The 27,899-nt window shown below is 38.0% G+C and overlaps 1 protein-coding gene across 2 annotated transcripts in view; it reads left to right on the forward strand.

Moving 5' to 3' along the window:
- CCSER1 (coiled-coil serine rich protein 1) overlaps positions 1-27,899 on the forward strand; it is a 663,581-nt gene that overhangs the window by 292,880 nt on the left and 342,802 nt on the right. The gene's annotated exons all lie outside the window — the stretch shown is intronic.

A 27,899-nucleotide genomic window follows, 5' to 3' on the forward strand; every position in this document is an offset into this window, starting at 1 on the left:
CTGTTTATGTGAATGTCGATACTGTAAGCATCTTGTTTTACCTTCAACCTGTACGGATCAGTTTAACACAGGGAAGAAAAGAAGGACTGCTTATTGGCCTAATTATCTATCTAGAGTATTGTATTTCTTTTTTCCCTTTTAATGTTCAGAAAGTCAGTAGTGAAGCATCCTTTTTGGGAGGACATGGTTTGAAATTAAAGATAAATGTGTTAGTACAGGTAAATCTGCCCATCTCTTAAAAATTAAGAGTTCTGTCTGAAGATGGCAAAATATGACAACATTGCAGTAGCACCAGTGACTGCAGTTTACTATTAAGTATTTTTTAAGTATTGTATTTGTGGAGTTACCTGTTAAATACTGATGCAAAATTGGTGTACCCGGAACTGTAAGGAGATACATGTGCATTGTGAACTCCCCTTCAGAGAATCAAGGAAAAGTTGTACTAGCTAGTCACAGTATATACAAGACAGAATCCAAACTCTATCTCTTCTACCTTGAGGTTAATGTTTGAGTGAGAAGAGTATTCTTTAATGTGTTGCTAATATTCAGTTGAGAAGTGACCCTTCCTTTTTTAGCCCTGAAATGCTTCTCCTTTCTGTTTCTCAAATAACTATGACTTATGTTGTGTATTAATGACTGTTATGTAATGCCCCTGCAGAAAAGGAGGCAGATTTGGAGGCCTTTCTCATTTACCAGGAGTGTTTAAAAGTGATCTTTACAGCCTTATTCTTTGCAGATCTTTATGCATCACTGTTAAACCAGCCTGGAGAACCTCTTGGCCTTGTTGTAGACTTCCCTGTGCCCTAGAAGTTTTTGCTTCCTTCTGAACCACCCAGCCAAAACAGTGACAGTTCTAAAATCTGGGTTTTCAAATAAGCCCTATTAGCTTTCAGCAGTGCACAGCCAGGTCTCTGTATTACAGTCATGCCACATGATGACACAGAGATGAAGTTGCCTTGACATGGCCATCCACGACTGTGTGATTTTGTGAAGTTAGTTTTACTGTGGCACGTTTCTGGTTTTGTTTTAATGAATATAGATTCTATATTTTAATGAATATAGATCCATCCTGGCTATGGGTCACTGCTCAACAGAAGAGTAAAGTCAAAATGTGTCTGCAAAAAGAAACCAAAAATTTGATATAGATGTGTAAGTAGCTAGTTACATATTTAAAGGAACACCTGCTGGCCTGTCAATAAATTATTTTAATCTGAACTTCTTTGCTTCGAATATATAATACAAAGCACAAATCTGTCTGTTTTGAGATAAAATTGAATGACAGTCAAAAGTGTTCAATTACATAACTATTGTTTATAAGAAGAAAAAGCAGGTCCATTCGAAGTTATCAGATCTAACTTCAAGACGCACTTTAACTTTCTAAACTTCAAGAAGCACTTTAACTTTCTAAATTGCATTAAAATAAAGGAACATGAATTTTTAGCATAGTTATATATATTTGAAACATATGTATATGCATTAGTGAGTGTGAATATGTATATTAATGTGCATTATCTATATCTTACTATGTAAGGGCAAGGTGTTGGTGGTAATGTTGCCTGTGCAGTGGTGTACATGAGAAAATCTCATTTGGCTCTAGATTTATTATCTAAGTGGCTAACTTTGTAACTGGGAGTATTACTAAACTTATTTTTATTGCATACTTGTTTTTGGATTCTATAGGCATATTTTGAATCAAGCATGTGCCCTGCCAAATGTCTGGTGCAGTCTGCCAGTCATGTGGAAAAGCAAAAATCTCTATTTGATTAGGTGCTGACAGTTATTTACATATATATTTCACCATTTCCAAATATGTTCATATAGTTGTAAGCAATTCTGTTTTTATAAAGCTAACTATTACTGATCATGCAGAACTGTTAATGGTCCAGATTCAAAGAAACTTCAATCATTTGAGTGACTTGGGAATTTTGTTGCTGAAATGCTAAACTGGAGTCTAGCAAATGTTGTCTACCATATTTATGAGGTTGCCAGAATGCTGCCCTTGCAGTTCTCACTCAAGGTTGGGAAATGAACCATGTCTTCATCTGACTGTACCCAAGGGTCTCTCTCATACATGTTTTCTGTGGTCATATTTGCTGCACACCAGTAAAACTGGATCTCCTCAACAGTCCCACTGAAGCAACCACAGAAGGCAGGACTTCTTTTCACAAAAGGGTGGGAGGCATGCTGGGAGCCTTTGATTATGTTCTTCTCGTACCCAAGGAAATCCAGACCCAGTTTTGGTGATTGAGCAAGCAGCACATGAAGGCAGAAGGTCAATGCTCTCCATTTCTCCCTTCAATATTGTGCCTCTGTGCAGAAATGTATATAGGATTCATTGGTTCAGGGAGAGAGAAAAAAACCCAACAAGCATTATGTGGATAATAATGAGTGTGATTTTGCATTGGTCTTTGTTCAAAACTTGTCTGAGAATATGTTTTGGGTTTAGTGTTTTGTTTTTCTTTCTTTTTCCTCCTGAATCCTGACATTATCTCTGTATTTAATGCAGTGCTTTTTATCTAGATTATGTTCTTGAGAAAGACTTACATATCAAGAAGAGTTACCATAAAATTGTTAAAGTAATTTAATGCATTGCAGAAATTATTTTGGATCGCTGTGCTAGTCTAATGCAGAAAGCAGACAGCTGTCTTTAAGTAAAACATTAATATATTGGTATTGGAAGTTAACACACCTTCCTCAGTGAGTTGAATACCAAAAAGGAAAAAAACGCCTCAGAAATCAAATTCTTAGAGGAGCTATTGTAAGCTCTCTGTTTCCTAAGCAGGGATCTTAGAAAATGTTATTTTGGTCTGTCTCGCCTTTCAGTTTTTCCCTTGGCACTTAGAAAACTGTGGGTCATGTATTATGAACATAGTCTAATACTGAAGGCAGGATCTTGGCTTCATTAACTTCCACCCAAGGAGAGATGCCTCTAGCTGATATGCTCATTCATTTGGCAGTTGCATCAGTTCTGGGAGAATTACTGCTTTTTCTTCTGGTCTGAAGCATTAAATTGGTCAGTGAAATTGAATCTCAGGTTCCCAGAGAAGTGAAAAATCTCACATAATGTGCTGTCTCTAAACTAACCGGCAGAAATTTTGTCATAGCCTTTATTTTGATGTAATAGTGATATACAGGTTTTATGAAATGGACAACCCACAGGACTAAAGGTTTCAACTCAGTTTAAATTACTTGAAATAGGAAGATAAATTAATATATGCATACAAATTTATTGATGAGCCTCTTCACTTCCCCTCACCAGGAAAGGTGAGAATCTGCCTTAACTATACACAACTTGGCATTTTCAGCATCAGTTGTCCCCATTCTTCTTTGTAATCCACATAAGCTTCTTCATGATCAAATGTGAATCTCTGTTCCCCAAATGCACACTACTTTTGTGGGCAAGTTATATGAAACCCACAGGCACTGTCTGGAAACCATCCCACAATGCATTGACTACAAATGCAGAGACTGCCAGTGGAATTTCTAGAGCTGCTTGGTATCAAGCAGAAAGCCTCCCTTTATAGTCTGCCTCCTGTGCTAAACCCTGTGATTTGAAGGTCGTAGTTCCCCTTACTAATCTGATGTGTCCTGCCAAGGGAACCTTTATAGTCCACAATTCCTAGGAGTGCTTTCTATGGAAGTATTTGTTCTTATTTTTATTGATTTTTTTCTTTGCTATTATAAAGCATATTTGGTTTTAGGATCAGATTTATTGTATTTTTTTATTTCCCTCAAAGCCACTGGCAGAAGCTTGACTCTTTCCTTCTTTCCTTGTGCCCTCCCTACCTTGTTTCCATAACCTAGAGGCATTTCCTCATCTAATATGTAGTTGTCACCTCTTTTATCAACCTTTGATTATGTTATTGATTACGGTTATTAAGGTCACTCTCCTTCTCTAATTACTAACATAAGTAAGCGTTGTTAGATGTCCATGGCAAAAAGACTTATCTTGCAGAAAGAAGATTTCCTTTTGCCCTGTTGGAAAACTATCTTTCCTCTAAGTAAGTTTTTGGTGAAGAAATAAGGCATTTTCTTCAAGCAATTTATAGAATGTTTGGGGCATTTTGCATGGTTAATATTGCTACGCAGCTGTAACATAATTGGATATCTTAAACAAAAGCATAGTTTAACTACAATTATATCATTCACATCACAATCTTCTTTGCAGAACTTAAGGCTTCAGTCTTGACAGTTCAAGAGTGAGAGGAAATGAAAGCTGATGTGCCTGGGAACTGAGCTCCACTTCTATAACTAGTAAATATGGGGAAGTCTTATGGGTATATTGTACTTGAACAGAACAATTAAAAATAATGACCATAAGCTATATAACCTATGATGTACAGTATGTAGCAGAAATATGGTCATAACAGATTTGTATGTAGAAGCCAGATTATAAATCCAGTGTCAGTGTGCTTCTGTAACAGAAAAAGCAACTGGAATGTTCATTATTCTTTTAAGAGAGTCAAGGCAATGCCACATTATACATTAGCTTGGTTCCATTTTTTGTTGGGTACGTGAGCTATGGTAGCTGCATAACATATAACTGCACCTTGCCATGGATTTTGATGATGGACTCTTTTAAAGTTTGTAAATGTTGTATATAGTCTAAAAAGTGTGTGTAAGCTGCAGTTGTCTGAGAACACTTACTTGGGCTTGCACTGGTGAAATAAACTAGAATTTGGGTGATAATAGTTGCTACTAAAGTGGAAAGCATAGCGTTTTTTCACTCATTATAAAAAAATGAATTTTCAAAATAAGGCAGAATTTAGCAGCCTAATTCCTTTTCTGCCTTTGCATGCACAAGTTTATGGCTAAGTACTCTAGGGCCTGATCTTTTTATTCTGTTACTATAGACCTCATATAATAATGTTGTGGTCCACTATACAGTTAGTCCTTGTTGCCTCTCTAGTCCATACAGCAAAAGAACCTTGTCAACATGCATTTGATGGCCTTACTTCTAAAATTAGTTTTCAAGACTGGTGTCTCAATTAAGCATGCTGGTGAAAATGAGTTTTGATTCAGCTGTTGATTTATGGAAGATACACTTTTGTCCTTTGATTGTTTTTTTTAACTACATCATTCTAATGTTTAGATATGTTTTCAGATATTATGCTTCTTAAATAGTGAATTCAGTTTTCATGAGGAACAGTATTTTAAGGCCCTTGAATTTCATCTATATTATTTTTATGTTCCTCTTCACAATTTCATGTTGTCAAGTACATTTCATTCATGCACAATTGGCCATCTGTCTAGATACTCTCACTTGGAATGATGATCAACATTGCATCCACTTTGGTCATAGTTCTTTTCAAATATTATGTTGTTGTTATCTACTGTGTAGCTGATGGTGAAAGCAGACACCTGTCAATTGGAGCTTTGTCAAAAATCTTTCCAGATAATGAGGGCCTATTTCAAATCTTTCACAGAAAATCAGAATTTTTTCAGCTCTATAGGTTCTTAATACTGATTTTTTTGGCATGGTGCAATATTCTTGTGTGGTTGCCTTGGCTGACTGCCAAGTGTCCACCAGACTGCTCTGTTACTTCCCCTCCATGAACAGGACAAGGGGAGACGGATGCAATTAAAAGCTCACGGATCCAAATAAGGGTAGAGAGATCTTAAGAATTACTGTCATGGACAGGAAGACTTGACTTAATTTCATTCCTTTTATTTAATTGCCAGTTAATTATAACAGAGTAAAATAGTGAGAACTCTAGCAAAACACCTTCCCCCTCCCTACCCTTCCATTCTTCATAGACTCAGTGTCGTCTTATCTCTTCCTGCTTCTCTCCCTCCGTCCTGGCCCAGCCCTGAGCAGTGCAGGGGGTGGGGAATGGAAGTTGTGGTCAATTCATAATTCTTCCTTCCTGCTGCTCCTTTTCCACATGCTCCTCCCTTTCTCCAGGATGGGTCTAGGCTGTAGGAAACTGTCTTTCACAAGCTTCCCCAGCATGAGTTCTTCTCACTAGCTGCAGTGCTTCAAGAACTGCTCCAGCATTGGGTCCAGGCCACAGGGTTCAGTCCTGCAGGAATGGACTGATCAAGTGTGGACTCTCCACAGGCTTCAGCTTCCTGCAGGGAACATCCACCTTCTCCAGCATGGGGACCTCCATGGGCTGCAGGTGGATGTTTTCTGATGTGGACCTCCAGGGTCCTGCTTCCCCATGGTCTTCACCCCAGGCTGCCGAGGAATCTCTGCTCCAGCATTTGGAGCACCTCCTCCCCCTCCTTCTGCACTGACCTGGGTAGAGTTGGTAGAGTTGCTTCTCTCACATATTCTCACTCCTCTTTCCAGCTGCTGCAAAGTTATTTTTGACCCTTTCTTAAATCTCTTATTTCAGAGGTGCCACTGCCATTGCTGATGAGTTCAGCTTTGTCCAGCAATAAGTCTGTCGTGTAGCAGCTGGTGTTGGCTCTGTTCAGCACGGGGGCAGCTTCTCACAGAAGCTTCCTGAACCCCCCCTGTCTGTTACCAAAACCTTGCCATGTAATCCCAATACTAATATTAAAAAGTGGAATGTATGATGTAAAGAAGCAAGATCTTGATAACAATATTAACAGCTACAAATAGTGTAGAGCAAAGGTGTTTAACTAAAAGAATCAATGCTCTGATTCCTTCTGGAAGCCTTTGTTTTCATAAGGAACTTTGCTGCAAGGTAGAAAATTTCTGGAAGTTTATTTCTTTTCTTCTGTTACCTTTGTTTCCAGCCCTTCCCTAGGAATTTATTGTAAAGTTTTGCATTTAGGGACTTGATTCACACAACTACTCTTGACCTTGTACCATGTGTATCCTTTAGTCATGAGACAGTGATGGAATGGCTTGTTTAGATCATCAAGCTAAGTACTCACAACTGTGGGGCTTTATTCAATTGTTTTGGTAGGGCACTTCTTGTGCATGCATGTAGGCTGAATGGGTTTGCATTTATTCCTGATAAACTAGTGTTCCCTGTTGAATGGGAAATTTTGATGAAAGAGGAGTTTATAAATGCCTTTGACAGCACAGAGAAAGGAATTTGTTTTGTGAGATATGTTTGTTAAAAATCTCTGACTGAAAGCATCTGTCCTAACTAAAATATTTGCAGTTTTGTTTTGTGTCAAAGAGACCTGAAATCTAAGTTCATGCACCTCTTGGGCCATCATTGAAAATCAAAGCAATTTTAATACATGCTTAAGGCTGGTATTGGTGGTCGAAAGCAGTGGAGTGAGAGAGAGCCTCTAGGGCATCAGAACTTCCTGTTATGAAAGCTATTTGTTTTCATTTCCCCCTTTTTTTGTCCTTACATCTTTCACACCTACTTGTTTCATGCCAAGAAGTCAGTGGAGTTCATGGGTTTTTTATACTTTGCATATTTGTATAAGTCTTTATATAGTCTCTTTGTATTGGCTCTTTAATGGTTAAGTAATGTTAATGTCTAAACATAGAGGGATTTTTTAAAAACCAAAACTTCGTGTGAATGAGAACAAAAATGAGAAAAGGCTTTGCTACATCTGTGCCACAGAATGGTGGGAACAGAGCTCTGAATGTCCTCGGAGAGAGGAGAACGGGAGTTTTATAATTTACAAGAAACAGGTGCTGGAGAAAAGACTGCCAAACCCTGGAAGAATCCATGCAGAACATCGTGCCAAAGGCTGAGAAAATTGATGTGATTGTGATGTTATGCAATATTAATTCGGAAAGAGCTCAAGCTAACTAATCACCCTTTTCAAGTTAAGGCTGCACACTTCATGTTCACTTTACAAGTATCTAAATTTGCTGAGAGGAAAATCAGAATGGCCTTCCTGTACTGCTTTTGGGTTTTGTCTTTGAGTCTGAGAGCTCAAAATTTGACAGTTTTTAAAACTTCTTCACCATATGTGGTGGAGAAAAATGCAACATATCGTTCCCTAACTGCTTCTCGAGCAAGCTGCTTTGAGAGCTGAGCAGGAGATGAAGGAGTTGTCAAGGTTTATAAACCTTTGGGGGTTTTTTGCTTCGTGAGAATGCAGGAGTAAATATCAGTGATTTGGTCTTTCCGCTTGCCAACAATGGCTTTAGTTATCGCTTTAAAATTTTGAAAATTCAGTACCAAGCATTTAAGTATCTCACAGAAAACTCAAATGCCATACGGAGGTAGTAGGATATGAAAGTATATTAACATGATAGCACATAGGTAACATGTACTGCTGCTGTATTTCTCATTTTTCCAGCCAACCTTTTAGACTTTGCTTTAATTCTCTTTTATTGTTTCTTAATTTAGCCTATAACCTCTGTGAAATAAGTTGTTATCAAGAAGAAAGTGTTTATATTACAGTTATGTGTTTGCATTGCTCTTATTATTTATTTTTACTTTGTAAGCTTTTTGTTTGTGAGCAATTGATTAAAGCCAGTAAGGGTGAGAAAAGATTGTGTTGGTGAAGCTCTGATGTGAGACATGGGCAAATACAAGATTAGTGTCTGCATCAGCCGTGGGGGTCTTTGACTTTTGGGCCATCTGTTTGTTCTTTGCATCTTACTATCAAAGACCTTTGTCAAAATGAATGGATTGATACTAGGCTTAATTATAACGTTTTTTGTTATATCACAGTTATCACTGTGATCACTGTGATATAACAAAACATATCATTCTTTTAATCCATAGGATAACAGGTAGGGTAAGGAGTGTTGGTTTTGAGTCTTTGAGAGACTGGCAGACAAGAACCAATAAGTGCTGCTTAGCCAAGTAGTAGACTGAAGGTATTTGCTCAATTCAGTTTTGGCAGAAGCAGCTGTTATTCAGTTTATTTGTGTTCATCTGCGTTGATTGAGATAGTAGCAAGTCTGGCATACTCTCTTTGTTTCCCTGGCACTAGCCAAAAGTGCTTGAATGACATAATTGATACTTAAGCCTACCTCTTGATTTAGAAAATCTGAAGGGCTGATCAGACACGCTGGAAGAATCAGTCAAAGGCAGAAGGACTTCCAGGTCTTTTTTATCTCTGTTTGCTCCTACACTTGCTCTCTTCATTTGTCCCTCATGATTTGTGTGGGGTAAAAATAATAAGGCATCAAACCCTCCCCTAATTTGTGCTGGTTCACTTGAGGTTGTTTGCTCTGAAGGCTTATTTAATTAACTTGGATGATTTTCCTCTTGACTTTTTTGGTTCTGAAGAAATCTCTGACTTCTGGGAGGCCTGCGAAAAAACACAGGAAAAGTTACAGATTGCACATACTTTGATTGCAGACTGCTATTAATGCTTTCACAGTTTCTTTCATTCCTTATAGTTGTCACTAAGGGGGCAGGTTAATTGAATTTGTTTAGGTAGAACTAAGCAGTGAACTATGAACTTAATCAGAAACAAAACCAGTTCATTAGTATCCTGCACATCTATTGTACAGACCAACTTACAGACATCTGCACTTAAAAACATGTATGCAACACCATGCATAAAAGGTGTATGCTCTAGCCTAATCTTCATGGAGATGCTAAAGATACTGTGACAAATGTCTCAGGGAGAAGAAAGAAGAAAGAAATACTGTTAGAAGGAAATAGAAGGTTTATAGACAAGCTGTAATGCAGTGTTACATCGTCTTCTGTTTATGTTGCATTGCTACTTGCAAAACCAAGGAAATGTTTTACTGAATATCATTTACATGTTCTGGTGTGTGTCTGACTTTGAAAGAGGGTTTTCTAGGGATGCCAGTGTCTGAGAAGAGGTGCCCCTTTTTTGGACAGGAGTGTTAGATTAACTATTACAGTATTTTTCACTCACATGATTGTGAGTTGAAAGCAATTTTTGTTTATACTTTAAAGGAGAAGGCACAAATACAATATTTCTACTGTGCTACATGCAGTTAGCTTTCTGTGAGCTGTGCAACAGCAATTTGTAATGTAAACAGGAGAAAGATGAACGTTGAGGATGATGGTTAGAGTAGGCCACATGCAATGCCATCATCATGACTGCATTGGTACCAACAACTATTTCTAGCCTCTTCTGCTGTAAGTGGAAGCCATAGCTTTAGCATACCTGTTACAAACAAACTACATGCTTAAAAGTTGCTAAATCTGCCTGTGAAAACAAACACGTGATCCACCTTGAGCTGTGTGGTCTGTCTGTAGCAAACTCAATCTCCATGCCCTCTCCTCACTGATGCTTCCAGAAAGCTTGTCACTTGGGAATGAAAAATTATTGCATCAGATGAAGCCAGCACAGCCCTGAGATTCTGAGCCTGCAGTATCACCATCTGGCTTCAGAACAACAGACAGGGCTTGGTAGCAGCCACTTCAGTCTGGGAAAGGGGTGATAGTTAATCCCTTCAACATATTAGGAGAGCAAGGGAACACTTATGGTGCTGAATAAACAAGCCTGGTTTTGACTGCTGAGTAATGTTAAACTGTAATAACAAAGCTTAATGGTTGTTTTTTTATGATTATGCAATATTTATCTATGTTTTGCCAGGTCTCTTGAGCCTGGTCTTATTTATTTTGCCCACATTTTGAGATTGAAGAGCATTGTCAGATCGTTGAGGTGTTCTAACTTTCAAATACTTTTTCATTTGTGAAGTAGTGGCTTTTTAAGAAAAGAGCGGGGGGTATTAAGGCAAAACTACTCTCTTTGCTGCTATAGATCTGAGGGTCACCAGTGTTAGGGCACAGGGGAAATTCAGCCTTTTCCTGGGCTGCCCTTTAAACCAAAGTCTCTAATTGAAGGCAGCCTTGGTGTCTTTCCATGCCAAGCCACAAGGAACTGCTGTAGTAATTCCTCTTCAGAGAATTTCTTCCTGAGTTCCCAGATGTGCATAAGAAAAGGCATTTTATATCCCATCAGATAACGACTCATGTATCTGCTGGCAGATAAATTGGGCACATTTTCCTTCTAACCTCCTGTACATGTCATGTGTGAGTCTCAGAAATTTCCTACATCTGCTGCCTGCACTCACAGCAGTTGCCCATGTTTGTAATCGTCAGCTACAACACAAGTGAAATTTTGGCAGTTTGAATATGGCAGAGTGACTGTCCTGAATATTTTCCTTGCAAGCATGTGTTGCATCTGGTATGTGCTACTGCGCTTCTTGGCAATGAAGGTCACATGTCAGACTGTAGAATCTAGGTATGGTGTCTTAGGTGCAATTTACATTTAAGGAATTTTTTTTCTGTGTCCATAGAGTTCTCTTTATGGATTCAATTCAGGTGAAAGGTTCTTTATTTCCTGATAGAAAGTGGTTTGTATCATACAGCAAATGGACAGTTTCCTCCCACTGACAGCTCACAGCTATTCCTTTGTGGATTTAGTGGCACCCAATATACTTCAGGAGTGCAGTGAGCTGAGTTGTATGGGTTTTCCTTTAATGGGTTACTGATTTAGGTAGACTGCCACATTTCCCAAAGAATGTGAACAAAGTGTAGATAAATTGTACTTTAAAGTGATATATACCTCAGCAAGATTTCTTCACATAAAGAAAAGTCACTTCTTCAGTTCAAGGCTGTCTTCTGAACTACCTATAAAAGACCTGCAGAGAAGAGGGTGTGCATGAAATCTTTGAAGAAAAGGTCAGAGGGACTCTTTATAATGAAAAACATTTGGCAGGCTGCCTGTAGGTGTCATTACAAGCTGTCTTGTGTTTGCCCGGAGGCCTAATCTTGGAAACAATTAAGTGCAAACATGTGAGTAATTTCGTGTTCCTGCCAAATCAGTAAGAAAAACTGAAATCTTTCAATATTTTTAAGGTTTTGGTTTACATGTTTTCCCGTTAGCTGTTAGAACGAGGCCTGTTGCCTAAAAAAAACGGAGAAATAATTCTCTGGACAATTTTATTACAGAAAGGTAAGGAGCAGTTCTATAATTAAGGCCTAAGGTTCACAATGTATGTGTTGTGTATTGCACACACACAGAACATAGATTTTACAATTTTATAACACTAGCTAATTATAACATCTAATCATTACAGCATAGTTACACCTGGCCTGAAAATTGTCCATCCCCTTGGACCTCCCTTCAGGATTTGATTTAGTTGTCTCAGAAAGACCTCTCCTTCCTCCCCACCTTTGTCTTTATCAGCATCTTCTGCCATCCATCAAACAATTTAAAGGTTTCTGGGTCCTCTATTGGCAAGTTTGTCTAGGACATAGCAAATAATGTGCCTGTTCTGTTCTTCTAGGTACACCCTTAAACAACATTTTGGGAATCTAATACAAAGGCACTTAACTAAAGTGCTACTAAAAATGTCTAAAATGACTAAATTCTGTATAATCTAGATTTTAAGGCATCAGCTGTGTAAATGAAATGTAAATGAAACATGGCAACTTGTCTAATGTAAGTTTAGTATTATATTGCAAGACACTGAAGAGGTCTTTTACATAATACTTGTGGTTTGTTGTTGGGGTTTTTTTTGTGCTCTAGATAGGGTTATTTTGTTAAATACATCAATAATTACACAAATAATCATGGTTTGTGATTTCCATTCCTTTCTCTGATGGACTTCTTGATCTTAAATTGACATTTCACTTCTTTTTAGGGTTTAGAGAAAATATTGTCTCCAATGTTCATATGTATTACATGCTAAGTGATTTGCATAAAATATCAGTGTGACAGAAAAAAAATAATGTGAGCTCTGCTGGGAAATGAAATGAATCTGTAATTACCTGGTTAATTGCATCTGTCTTGCACTGTATATTGCACTGAACACCGTAAATTGTCTCACAAGACATCATATATGTTTTTTCATCTGTCTTACAGAATTCTCCAGCAGGAAAGTTAAAACACTTCTTTTGCTTTGTTTGAACATCAGTAGAGTGTGAAGCATACATACTGAGGTTGTGTATTGAGGATAGATAGAAAGACAACTATAATTTGGGGTTTTTTGTAAGTCAAAGAAAATGTTGATCAAGAACAGTAGTTACATGCAGTAAAGTCACCTGTTTTAATTTGATTTGGCTAACTTTGTATTAATTTGTAAGCACATGAAATTATTTTACCCTTTATATTGCCTAGTGCCTTGAACTGATTTCAATGCTTCCTCACTATTTTATTTTGTTGAGTTTTTTTGTTATTGTATTTTATTTGCAGATCTAGCAGGACTGCAGTTACATGCAAAAGTCCTATTAAACACACACATGAAATGGTACAGGCAATCTACTGTTATCCAGATAGGAATAGCAAGACTTGTCTTTTCTTGTATTGTTTTCTTGCTTTCTGGGCTTGGATTGTACTTTGTATAGCACACTGTGAAAGTGAAGAAGTCCATCTCTGGAACAAAACAAATAATACTGAGAGTGTTGTGTTGCTTTATTTCTTACTGTTCTTTTTCCCTTTCAGAGAGAAGAAATTGTGTAATACCTTCTTCTGCCTCCCTCTTTCTTTTGACACTTCATCAGGCTCCTTGTTCATTCCATATCAAGATCCTCACTTGTTCTTACTCTCCAGTCTCCCCACTTGCTCCAGCCAGCCCACTGTATTTTAATTAGCTTTTGATAGAAAACCTCATGTAAATACTTTCTCCTGCTTGTTCTCCCCAACCTCTTCCATGTCTTGTCACAACACAAGCCTGTTTTAGTCTCCTGTGTAATAGCTGAGGACAACCTTGAGATCACTGTAATGCCTTCTTTCAGATTAACTGAGAATCCTCTTAGACTGCACTTAGACTTCAGCTTCTCCAATCATCCTACTCTTCCTCAAGTGCCTCCTTCATCTCCTTCACTGAAAAACCTTGTCTCCATTCCACACAATGTCAAGGCATTCTTCTTTGGGTCTCGTCCTTTTTGGCATCAGTTTGTATCTGTCTCTCTTGCTTCTGACTCTTTATTGGTTTCTTCAGTACAGAATGCCCTGGCTCTCTCACCAGCACACTGTCAGATGTCATCAATCACTTCAGTGTCCTTTTCTTTTTCATTCACACCTTATTGAATTACATTATCTGACTACATTAATCTGTCAGATAAAAGGTTAACTTGGAGATACCGTAATATTCTCTGGAAAAGTTTTGTTCTGTTGAAACTAAATCTGACTGGGTTCAGGAATAAACCCTCTCTTTGTTGCCCTGATATCAATCCATCCTAACTATACCTTGGAATTTACTTCTGAAATTAATTGTGTGCACTTCTTTGGAATCAGTTACACCACTATGATGCCACTGTATTTGGCTTCCTGATTTTTCATCCCCTTACAAAAGTGTTCCAGTAAAATGCCTTAGGACTCAGTTCTTCTAAAGGATTCTTCATTTCAGAAGCACATCTCATCACAGCAAGCAGTTTAGCATCAGCTGAACTGAAAAAGATATAATAAAGACTGTCCTATTAAATTTTGCATATTGAAATGTATTATTCATCCTTCTTAAAATAAAATGTACGAAATGTACATAATTAGTAATGGAAATCAGATACCAAACCTGTTGTTGATGGTATACCACGGAGACCTTTTTTAAGGAGCTCTGTTTTATAGACACAATCCTTTAGTAAACTGTAGTTTTATTTCTATCTAACATAGTTCTTTTCATGCCAGATAAATTATCTTTTGAGGGCTTCCCTTCCCTTCTCCAGGTTTCTGTTGCTCAGTGGAAATTAACTGCAACTGGTGTTGCTTCTTATGGAAGGTCCCATGTGTGCTGTACAAGTGGATTTGCACAGAACACACATGCCAGAATGCTGTCTGAAACCACGGAAGTAGAGTAAATTATCAGATACTACTGTCCCGCTGTTCGTAAAGTTTTCTGTTGTTGTTTAACTGAGTGAAAATCATGCCATAGGAGGCTTTAGTCATACAATATATTACTCTGCCTGTATACATTATTATAGAATTGAATAAGTAGGGACTTACCCAACATTTTGTTGTTTCAAAGTATTTCAGCCCAACATTCTGTTGTTTCAAAGAAGTATTTCAACCCTTGTGTAATCATGGTTCTGAGTTTTGCTGTGTGTTAATGACAGTATATTCTTTGTAAAGGCTGTGGGGATAGATAATTACTGAAAATTGAAAAAAAAAAAAAGGAACAAAACAGTATCTCATTCTACATCAGGACCGTAGCCCACTGCAGGATCTCTGAAGGTGAGAAAAGAGAGGCTCATCTGCACATTGGTGACAGAAATTTCTGCTAACACCATTTTTCAAATGCAGTGATGATTCACTATGTGAAAACGGTCTTCTGTATCCCCTGGCAACCAGAAACAAAATGTCTCTGTTCTTGTCTGCTGGCCTTCAAGAACACATCTGAGAAGTGATTTGTTTTCACAAGACTATCATGCAACATTAGAAGCCTGCTCATACCCTTTTTTTATAAAGAATAAACAAAGAGTAGACAATTTATTCTAGCTCTTGATTGAGTTATAGGGCAGGTTTTTTACATGATGTGAGTTTTTTCAGATTCATTCTGTGACTTTTGAATGCATGAAAAATAATACTGTATTTTATGAAAATTACTTGTAGTATTTAATATACAATTGAAATCTGAGAGATGTGACTTTTGTCCTCAGAATTTCTCAGATTTCTGTAGCAACACAATATCTTATTTTTTTTCTCTTGGCATGCTGTTAAATTTTATTCTTTAGTCTGCTTAGGATAAAGAAAACCAAGACTCCGTATTTCACAAAACACATAAAAATAAGGAACAATTCCTTTGAGCATAATGTGTCAAATGAGTGGTATATCTTTGTGTAGGCAGTTGAAATTCAGTAAGTCAAATGCTTAAAAGCTGGTGTCAAAATAAGCATGAAAGGCACAGGTTCTTTTTGTTAGGCTTGTTTCTCAGCAGTCACACCCTTTTCTCTCTTTCCTCCCAGCATCTAGCAATTGATGTTATTTTTAGAAATCATTCTGATAATAATCACTCGGCAAACCTTAAACTGAGTTGTTAAGAGTGCTGTACTCTTAGCTGGAGAATTGCATGATGATGTACAAAAGGCTTTGACCTTTTCAAATCTCCAGTTTCCCTATTTCGCTTTATAATGTAAAGCGTGAGGGGAAGAAAACTCGGGTTTTATCCAGAAGAGGTTCTTACTGCACAGTTACAATTTGCATTTACAGAGCAATGAGTTTCTTCCAGTTCTAAAATAGAGTTTAGTTATATTTCACCCTGGCAACTGTGTGAAGAGTTTTCTTGTGGGAAGTTAGACCAGATTATTTGCTGTGTACGTTCATGTCCTGACTACCTGTGCAGCAGTAGCTCCCTGCCTGCACAGTCCATAGGGAGAATATACTTTAGTCCTGGAGGAACGGGCTGACTTAGTCTCACAGATTAATTCAGCCTTGCTTATACAAGTGCTGTAAGATAAAGGTTAAATTTGTGCACCTGAGGCACAGATTTAAATGAGGAGCAGCAGAAGAAAACCATGTTTCTCTTGAAAAGTATTGAAATTTTCACAAGAATCGACATTTGAATTCGTTTTATAATATAATCCATTAATCAGGTTTATTTATAAATAAATTCAAATGAAACTGTGGAAGTGATCATACAGCTCAAAATAGAAAAACAGAAAATAACCATATCAATGCTATTCTGATGCTCATGGATTTTTACATTTTTCCCCACTTAATTTTTCCTTGTCTTTTTCCATTGCTGTTGATTTCCTAAATTGAACTTTATTAATCGTGATTCACCACTTCAGGCCCCATTTATACATGGTACTCCCTGCAGGCAGCACCTTTCATCTGATTGAAATGACTTGTGAAATAGAACATCAGTAACTTGAATTTAGGACTGTTCAGTACAAGTCACTGCTGCCTAACTCTATTGAAGGCCTGTGCTTGTCTTTCTGAAGATTTGGAATTCTGGGATATCTTAAGATCAAGGAGAAAAACCCTTTAAAGGCCATCTAGTCCAACCCATCTGCAGTGAGCTGAAGGGACATCTTCCACTAGACCAGGCTGCTCAGAGCCCTGTCCAACCTGACCTCGAATGTTTCCTGGCATGGAGCATTCACCACTTCTCTGTTCAGCCTCCTTCCAGTGTTTCACCACCCTCACTGTGAGAAACTTCTTCCTTATAGCAAAGCTAAATCAATCCTCTTTTAGTTTAAAACTTCTTGTCGTATTGCAACAGGCCCTGCTTGGTCTGTTCCCATCTTTCTTACAGGCCCCCTTCAAGTACTGAAAGGCCTCAGGAGGGTGTTCCCAAAGCCTTCTCTCTTCCAGGCTGGACAAACCCAGTTTTCTCAGCCTTCCCTCATAGCAGAGATGCTTCATTTTGGTGGACCTGCTCCATTAGATGCATGTCCTTCCTGTGCTGAGGACCCCAGAGCTGGTTGGAGCACTCCAGGAGGGGTCTCAGCAGAGAAGAGCAGAGGGGCAGAATCCCCTCTCTCGCCCTGCTGGCTGTGCTGCTTGTAATGGAGCTCAGGACACCATTGGCTTTCTGGGCTGCAGGTGCACATTGGTGGCTCATGTCCATCCTGCTTTCTAGAAGTCCCATATCCTTCATGTCAGGCCTGTTTTCTATTGCTTTATCCCCCAACTTGCATTGCTGTCAGGAGCTGTCCCAGTGCAGGTGCAGCACCTTGCACTTGGCATTCTTGATCCACATGAGCTTCCCATAGGCCCACTTCTTGAGCTTGTCCAGATCCCTTTAGGGGATATCCCATCCTTCTAGCATGTCAACCACACCTTGCACCTTGGAGACTAGTAACATTTAAAAAACATTTACTAGTGACATTTAAAAAAAAGTTCTTCGGTTTTAGGAAACTTATAGTAAACAGATGACAATAATAGTATGAATTGTTTTCTATTTTGGGTGATTTTGTAACAGTCCTCTGAAAAATGTATACCTGCAAGTAACTTTCTTAACCATAGTAGTTTTACTTAAGTTTGGATACCTGTTGAAAGTGTTCAGCAAGAATCCTATAAAAAATTTCATTCTTCTTCAGGAAAACCATATTTACGTGATGAAGATTTTCCATTGAATTTTTCCTTGCATCTATCAAAAAGCTACAAAACAGCTTTATTTTTCCCCCTGCTTTCTAGATGTGACACTGCCTAATTTGCAGAAAACAAACAAGTGAAAAGTGATGTACAAGTAATTTGTATTCACTGTTAATATCTTGTTTTTAAGAGCCATCAGTAAAAGTTGCAAGTTCTCCTTATTTTAAAAAAGTTAATAGTGAGGTGTTATTTAATGTAAGATTTCCCAGAACTCCTGGGCCTGAACTCTCATGTCTCTGGTTATGACAAGGATTAAAACTGCTTCTGGGCACCTGTCCATTGCCCTTCTAATACAGAAACCAATTAGACTTCGTACTACCGAAGAGCAGTCATAACCGAGTGAAAGACACGGAGCCTTTAGACTAGAAAAGATTGAAACATGGCAGCAGAATTTGCTTCTGGTCGTATATGGGCAGCTTCCAGACCATTTACAACATCCCAGTCTTGCAATATGAGTACTGTTTGTTTAAAAAAAAAAAAACAACAAAAAAAACCCCCCAAAAACAAAGAAGTTTTTAAAGACCATTTTCATGTACTCTGATTGACGCAGAATTTATGTGGGAAAAAAAAATTAAAATCTGAGACTATTAACTGAAAACTGTAATAAAATAGATAGACATGGCAATATTGATTTTAGCATTCCCTCAGTATTGATTTCTTCTGTTGCAAATACAGTGTTCCACAAGTGTATTTTTGCATCTTCAGTGTATCTGCTAAAAGTTCCTTATATTTTATCTGTTCATTTCATGTATTCCAGTGCAAACCCTTTGCCAAAAAACATTTGCCTGTATTCTCAGAGCAATCTCATTTTCAGGATTCTACTTTGTATGCATTATCTGATGCAGACAAATAGTAAATTGTCCCAACTTCAAGAGGCATGAAAAAGGAGACTGATGAAATTTTTGTATTGAACTTACCACTTCTGAAATGTTGAGAACAGCAATAGTGTAAGAGCTAGAGTTCACCAGGAATAATGTTAGCCTGGTTTTTCAGCCTAGCTCCACCGATGGACATCATTTAAACCCAGGGTATTTTTGCTGCCTGCAGATCCTATGATCTCTCAGGATATTCTTTTGTATGCTTTTGGATATGAGTTTCTTTTGGAGTTCTTGGGGATTTTAGGAAGAAGTTGTAGAACTTGCAATTTCTTATAACTGAGATGACAGCTCGTGCCTAGGATGAGGTAGGCACATGCAGTTTGCTCTGCACAAGCTTGCCTCTGGAAGCAGCTGATGCAGTGACAACCACAGGGCCTTCTTGCAGCAGCCAAGCAGTGTTAGCACCTGCCATCACCTCTGTGGTGCCGAGGAGTGAAAGATGCAACAGCAGTGCCAAGAAAAGCTTCTGTTTTTACCGTAACTGAGCCTACTGAGATTCTTGTAAGCAGTGGCAGCTGCTGAGAGCTAAAATCATAGTGGTGGATTCAAGAGGAAAAGAAGCAGATAAAAGAAACTCCATGGAGCCCTGCAGAGAGTGCCATCAGATAAGCCAGAGTGCCACCTGATTTGTGGCATAATGTGAGTATGGATAAACTCCTAGCCTGTAGCATGAACCTAGGAGTTTGTTGATGTGTCTCCTCATTTGCTTTGACTCTTGCTGATTTATTTTTGTAATAGTTCTACCAAAGCGATTTCAAGGAATACTGATTAATCACATGGTTACAGAGCCAGTACCTTAACCTTTCTTTGTGGAATTATCCAACTAGAAAATATATAAATACAGTAGTGGAAATGGGTGTAACAATGCCTCAAAAGAAAACAGACAGGATTATTATTTTTAAACTGTTTTCCATTTGTAAAGCTCTTTATATTTTATTGTGGTTAAATGAATGTGAAAGGTGTGTTCAATTTTTCTCCCTAGTTTCCCTATTAATGTTGAAGGGTAGGAAGAAATTACACTCATTTGTATTCCTGGACATAATATAAATGAAAAATGAATATTTTATTGCTAATGGCTTTATAAAATACTTTTCAGATATTTCAGCAAGTTTAGTATATAATTCCATTGCAAACCACAAAAATTAAAACAAAATGCTCAGCTGAGGACTCTAAAAATATCAATAATGCAATGCCTAAGTACTGGTACACACAATTTTTAAGTCTTCTATTCCTTTGCAAGTGGTGCCAGCTTCTTAAGCAATGTAGTTTGGCCTCCCTAGATTGCACAGAGCTTGGGGCTCAGAATTTGTGTTAAAATGAAGATTCACTGTACTGAAACCTGATGTATTTTTCAGACATTCATTCCTTGACCAGCTTTAGTGTGTATCTTAAGGAGCAAACTAATTGTATGGCTGCTACATCACAGCAGCTACATAAAGATTCCTTCAATCAATTTTATGTACTCGTGTATCTAAATATATATATACATACTGTATGTATACAATATATACTTTAGCTATATTAGGTATATTTTAATATATGTATTAGCCTGTATATGGACTGAAGGGGATGGATGTTCACCAAAGGAAGGGAGGGAGGTAGAGAAGGTGGGAACACTTTCAGGTTCAGATTGATGGTGTACAGAAGGAGTAGTGTTGGTGATGGAACGGTGTTGGAAGTGAGAAGTGCAGTGCATAGGAGATGCTGTGGAAATGAGTTGCTGTGCAAGGTGAGCAAGAGCAGAGAGTCTTGAAGACAGTCTTGGGGTGCTGGTGGATGAGAGGCTGGGCATGACCCGACAATGTGCGCTCACAGCGAAGAAGGCCAGCCACATCCTGAGCTCCATCACAAGCAGCACGGCCAACAGGGTGAGGAAGGTGATTCTGCCCCTCTGCTCTGCGCTGGTGAGACCCCACCTGGAGTGCTGCATCCAGCTCTGGGGACCTCAGCACAGGAAGGACATCAACATCTTGGAGCAAGTCCAGAGAAGGGCCATGAAAGTGATTAGAGGGATGAAGCACCTCTCCTTCCTAATGAGGAAAGGCTGAGAGAGTTGGGATTGTTCAGCCTGGAGAAGAGAAGGCTTTGGGGTAACTTAATTGTGACCTTCCAGTACCTGAAGGGAGCCGATAAGAAAGAAGGAGAGAGACTGTTTACAAGAGCATGTAGTGACAGGACAAGGGGGAATGTTTCAAACTGAAAGACAGTAGTCTTAAGTTAGATGTTAGGAATAAATTCTTTACTGTGAGAGTGGTGAGGCACTGGAACAGGTTGCTGGAGAAGCTGTGGATGCCCATCCTTGGATGTGTTCAAGGCCAGGCTGGATGGGGCTTTAAGCAACCTGGACTACTGGAAGGTGTCTCTGCTCATCGGCAGAGAGGGAACTAAGTGATCTTTAAAGTTCCTTCCTACCCAAACCAAACCATTCTGTGATTCTATGAGTATCTTGATTTGTGCTGGTTGGAAGAGCAGTATGTATTAAACTAGACCAGGGAAGAAGAACCAGTAGAACTAGAAAAATTGTGGAGAGCTTACTGCAGTTGAGGGAGTTTCTATTCAAACCTCTGACAGGGTGGGAGTTGAAATACCTATTGTGCCTTACCCTTATTCTTTCCTTCAAGAATGAAAGCTGCAGAAAGTCAGCGTACCACATAGTTACATAATTACAGAATTTTTGTTCTGCCTTGATCAACTCCGCTTTGGAACCTGCTTCCTAAACCAAGAAGCAGACATAGCATGCAGAAACTGTCTAAGATAATCAAAATTTCTACATTTAAGAAGCTGAAATATTTCCTTGTATTACACAAATAGATTCAACTTCATATAATCATTACAGAATATTATTATTGAAATTGTTGTAAAGCAAATAATATGGCAAAACTTACTAACTGTCTACCTTTCAGCATTATACAGAAGAAGTGCTGAAGTCAGGAGAAATGTATTTCAAATTGCAGAGTGTCAGTTGTTTCTTTTCTTCTAGTGGTAAAAAAAGCCCCAAACAATCCTGTCTTCCTTGATTTAGCAGCAGACATATACAGACATTTAAAACATTTCCTTAAAGCTGTTATTGGGTAATTCAAGACAGTTTTGCAAATGGAGCCTCTGCATCTAAGTAAGTTAAAATGCATTGTCAGAAGTGGTTCCATACTGAAATTGTAAAAACCCTTCTGAGAACTGATGAAGAAGTGAGAATAATTGCAATCACAACATTTAGAAAGTGCAAAATAGCTTGTTAAACCTCAGTGAAATGCAGAGCAATTCAAGGCATCGAACTTTTTGGGAATCACAGAAAAATAAAACATAGCCTGCTATTAAAACACCAATGTGAAAATCTGGCAAATTTGTTCATGATGCTTACAGACCAAAATAAATGTAGAAAACAACTGGTCAAGTGAGCAGCAAATTATTAACAAAAATCAGATTGGCTTCATCATATTCTGATTTTATAATTAAGTTTTGTTAATATTATGAAACATTGCCCTCAATTAGATGAAAACACTCTATGACAGGGCAACCATAGTCAGAAGACTGACTATATACTATATACATATATATGTGACTGTGTATACTGGCAGTTAAATGCCTCCCTGACACCCGATTCCGTCAAATCTCAGAAGCTCAGTAGGGTTAGCCCCGGTTAGTACTTGGATGGGAGACCTCCTGGGAATACCAGGGCCTGCAGGTTCTAGTCCTGAGGACTTCACTGTCACCATCCCAGCTCGCTCGGCCGTGGCAGATGAACCTCAGGAGTTAAAGGGTGGGGCCAGTTCTGTGCACGCTGAGCCTCACCTAGAAAATCCCCTGCGCAGGCTGGAAGGGCACACCCACGTGGGGACAGCCCTGCCCAACTCTGCGTTCGCGAAGCCTGGCAGTGAATGAATATATACTATATATGCTGAAGGAGATGTCGCCTATATCCCAATGTACTTAGGGGTAAAGGGATGCACTGAACAGTAAAGCATATATAGTTTTTTGGATTTGAGTTTAGTGTATGTTAAAATGTGTACCTTAAAGAAAAATATTTGCTAATAGCAATGTGAATAGGTTTTTGTCTTGAAGGATTCATGTCTTTTGTAGACTAAAAAAAGACATTGCATTGGCTTTAAGGAGATCCCAAATATCTTCCAGAGTTTCATGGAGAACAGTTAATTGTATGAGTATATTGGCATACACACTGTTTTGCTGAAATTGGAGCCTAAATCCATGTCTGAGTGAAACAGTGGCCATCTGTGGATACTTCAGAGGAACTTAGAGAACAACCTGTTTTCAGGAGCACTTCTTTCCTAATGCATCAAGATAATTAGGTCCCCATATCCAGTAATATATAAATGTATGTTCTGTGTGTATTTTTGTCCTTGTTAATGTAATTGTAGGAGTATTTATTCGTTGTATTGATATCTGATCCTTTTTGGCTACAGCTTGTATCTTGGTACCAGTATACCACGCTGTGTTATGGTGCTGAACATGCATGTGTGTGTAAGGGAGAAGAGGAGTCAGTTGTGTTATCTGATTTTACCCTTCTCAGTTCAATTATTGATTACTTCTTTTCTTAGTGTTCCATTTGGAAGTACAGAAAGCTGATGGATCTCTGTGCAGGGAAGATACAGAAGTTCAAGAGAGCCCAGAGATTCTTTGCTGATAGACTTGTTTGAGTGGATGCAGACATCTTCTTCTGGATTCAGGCTATGACTGTTGTATGGAGTGTCAGTAGTTACTGTTAGTGCTGTGATGCAGGCTTTGGAGAAAGAAGTGTCTTTGTGAAGAGAGTAAAATCCCCAAACAAAAACCCACTGAACCTTCTGTGTGAGACATTTGTCATACTTGCTACAAAACTGAATGCTGTTTGAGCAAAAAACTGTGTACATTTGAACCTGAAAGATCTCCTGCAAGGAAAGAAAAGCAATTGAAATAGACAGCCTGCAGATTAAAATCCCAGGAGAGCCCTTGGTTCTCTCAATTGCCTGCTGAAAGAGCAGAAAAAGCTGTTGTTATGATATTATTAGGGAAGAATATACAATAACAAAATGTCGAGGCTGAATAGTATAGTCAATGAAGTATGAAAGAAACAATGGAAACTGAAGAGGGAGTAGAGTTTTGCTCAAGGAAATCAGTTCTCGACTGTGTTGTCAACAAAGCATTTGCATCTGTGAAAGCAACCCCCTGGTTTTCATTAGGATAAAAATATGTCTGGAGTTGCATTTAATATAATGTGTCATGGTGGCAGTCCCAACTCACACTGTGACAGTCACTGATGATCCTGCAGTATTCTTCTCAAAAAGATGTTAACCCCAAAGTCATGTCCAAATTGCATTTGAAATTAGATTCTGCTTGTGATAGAAGTGAAGGGGGTTTTTAGAGATTAGCTCAAGGTGAATTTACTGTTTGGGAAGGTAAAGATGGTTTTCTCCTCCATATTAATGGACCCTTCATCTAATCTCTGTGTGCCACAGTTATCTGACCAAGGAAGCTTGAGTCTCTGTTTATTATGAGTCTTGTGGAGGAAAGCAGGGAATAAAGACAAACTGGGAGGATGAGCAAGATAAAATAAGGGTGAAGATAAAGAGCAGAAAGGAAGAGATACTTGCTATTAAATACATTTATTATTTATGTAGTGATACATATGTCATTGTCTAGGATAAGAAATGTGACATTTCTATGCTTATAAAAATTCTAGGGTTTTCCCTATGTACGTACTCCCCTATAAACCAGAAATCCCCAGTTCTTGATAGTTCAGCTTTCTACTTCATTTAGAAATTTAAAAACATTATTATTAATGTGTTTTCTTTGTGCCAGCTACTGAGTTATTTTTATGTTAAGGATTTTAATATTGCTGTTTTTAGAAACTGAAAAGCGGGTAGTGATAGTGATTTGTGCCTGGTACTTTGGTGTTCTCACATTTTTGGATTTAATGTAAGGAGAGGGGAGATAGGTAACTTGGTCAATTTAATTATTTGAGTAAATTAAATATAAATAAACAATGTGAAAATTTAATCTGAGTCTAAGCTATTTTGAACACTGTAAGCCTGCAACAAACTGTGGGGTGGTTATGCATACTTCATGGTGCTTGCTGGTTATGGGCTTTATAATTGATTCAACCTAATTAAAAGGCTAAAAGAGCATCTTTCTAGCTATTTGTCAAAGTAGAAACAGTCAACAAAATATGCTTCATACTGATCCCTCCTCACTGAAAAAAAATAGTGTGCAAAGTATTTGAATTGGTAGACTTCCTGAGAATGGAGTCTTCCAAAATAAACAGTACTAGACATACAAATGCTGTTAAGTGACAGATCAGTGTCTTACCTTGTATGAGGTGAAATTTCCCATGGCATTTCACAGCTCAGGTGATCAGCTTTGCTTGAACTGAAAGAGGAGTAAAGACTAATCTGCACACCTATATACTAATTGCTGATAATTGCAGTAGATAATTGAGCAAGTAAAAACGTACTTGGCTATCTGCACCTCATGTACTGGCATGGAAAGAGGTAGCAAGACAGAGTAGCAGCTGTAATTTATGCTTCACCCCTGTGATGGGAGTTACAATACCTCAGGTGGCCTTCTAAGCTACAGGAGCAGCAAGGTCCAGGCATGGACCAGGAAAATACTGGAAAATAATAATTAAATGTCTCAGCTGTCAATTGCCTGTATTAGTAATTAGTGAGAGTAATTAATTATACCTAATAAAAGATGCTTGAAATGAATGTATAAACAGCCACCTGAATTGTATTCATAGATGTTAGAAAATAGGCCTAGACACATTTTAAGGAGACACTTATATTCTTAGTGAGAGAGATTGGAGATTATGGGGAAGGTTTATCAAACATAATAGGCGGTGAGTGATGAAAGCTTGTGTTGTGTGTCTACTATTTTTTCTTATCTAAACTAATTTCCATTTTTCTGACCTCAGTTTTTATAGAAATTTCCTTCGTATGATATATGTGTATCAGCAAAACCTCTTCATGATGCTAATTAATATAGAAATTGCAGAATCAGAGCACTCCCAAAGTGTGTAGACAGCACTGCACTCTCTGGATGCATAACTGGATTTCTGATTCTGTCCATATTTCTAACCTCCCTTCATAGCTTTGAGTAAATTGCTCCCTCTTCTTTTTTTCCGTACCACAGATAAAATGGATAATAACATTTAAGTACAATATTTCATAAAGTTGCTATGCAGACCCATTAATAACTCTATTTGCAAGTCTTTGATCACCTTCGGTATATCAAAATGTCAGTACTGAGTTTGCTGACTGCATGAACTCATTTCCTGGTTCTACTCAACTTCTAGATTGTAAAATGATACTTTGTGACATAAGTTACGATACAACTAAAACTATCACTCTGAAAGTCAGTTCAACACATCCACTACTCCTTAGAAAAAGCTATAAAGTACACAGATTGTCTTTTCTTCAGTTATTATAAAGATTTATGTGATCTCTAGCTCTAATACCCGCTGAAGGTTTTCTCTGTCAGTATTAACTTCCTAGATCAATAAATCAAGATACTGATCTCCAGAAAAGTCAATGTCTGCCAACTACCATTGCAGTGTTTACCCTTGTTGAAAAGCAGTTGTAACAAATTAAATTGCATTCTGTCAGTGTGTGGTCCTTATTTTATGGTACAATTAAAAAACATTGATACATAGGCCACTTTCTAGAGAAGATCAGATTAAAGGCAAGGGATTGTAGCAAGACAAATCGGAATTTATGAGGTGAGGTGAAGCTGCTTTCATTTAAAGACCAGTTGCTGCGGACTAGATGATGACTCTTATTTTCAAAGGAGCATGCTTTTATCAATGTGCACATACCTGATCTTCTGTATTGCTGGAGAACCACTGACTATATTCTCTACTCTGCTGGTAGACAGTTTACCGCAGTATGTCTGTTTGTGAAACATTTTGCTTTGAGGCAGTGGAGGAAAACAAAACCCAGGCCTGTAACTACTTTAAAACAGCTCCATAAAGACCTGCTTTCTCTTTCATCTGGCTCAGATGATGGGACATGTCCTCAAACAGGATTCTGATTCTGGGTGTCCAAAGGTTCTCTTGGACTTTTCTTCCTTTGCCTTGTTATAAAGAAACTTTCTGATAGTTAATCACGTTTCTAACATTGCTCTCCAAGTGACTCCAAGGTTGATGTATATTTAGGCTGATCAGCTCTAGAAATGAGAATAAAAAGCTTGAGCATTGATGTTTGTAATCATGGAACAATTGCTGACAACATTCTAATAATGTCTGGATAATGCTCTGTAATTTAACAGCCTGTTCCAAACTAAAAATGACCTAAAATCACTGAAAGAAAAGCATACAGCATTGTTTTTATATGGGCAAGATATTTTTCTAAGCTGTTGCTCTGAGAGGTACTTGAATGGCTTGGTATTCAGACATTTTGAAAATACAGTTTAGGTGATTAAAGCTTTGCAAATTTTCTGCCCTCCAGTACTCTCAAAGGTTTCCAGCGACACGTGGAAAAGACTCACTCTACAACACCCATCTGTGCATTTTGTGCATCCAAAATGATAGTTGCATGGCAAAGTACTGCACAATTAGATATCCTAATTCACCTAATTTTGCCTGGTATTTGTAATTGTGATACAAATTATGTTTATTTAACTTCTGCTATGACTTATAAGATGTAATTATAGCCTAATGGAATATCGTTATCTGTTTAATTTATGAGTAAAACCTATCAACTTTAAGCTGGACTTAGAGAATTGGTTTAGACAGCAAGTTAGGCTACGGAAATTTGTTGATATTTTTCATATTCTTCATTATATCTTTTCTGTTCTATTGGTGGTGGTGATGGATTTCTTTTCATTTTAACATTTAAGATGTTATTTCCCCAAAAATATCATACATTATAGTTTTCTCCAGAACAATGGTGGTATTGTTTGGGGTTTTTTTTAAATCCAAATTTTGTTCTTCTATTATTACTACTATTGCAAATCGTTAAGACCTTCCACACTTGTTTCATATCTATCACATCTATAGAAATAATGACCATGCTAACCTACAGGTTACTGAAATATTATCTAGAGAGAGTAGGGATTTAGATCAGTCTTTCAAGCATTTAGATGTGATAGGTCCATTAAAGTATAATGACTTATGAACTTCAGTCTTCACTGTTTCTTTTAATGTATTAGGGCTTATTTATGTACTTGTGC

The sequence above is a fragment of the Pithys albifrons genome, chromosome 5 (assembly GCF_047495875.1).
Source record: "Pithys albifrons albifrons isolate INPA30051 chromosome 5, PitAlb_v1, whole genome shotgun sequence".
Lineage (NCBI taxonomy): Eukaryota > Metazoa > Chordata > Aves > Passeriformes > Thamnophilidae > Pithys > Pithys albifrons.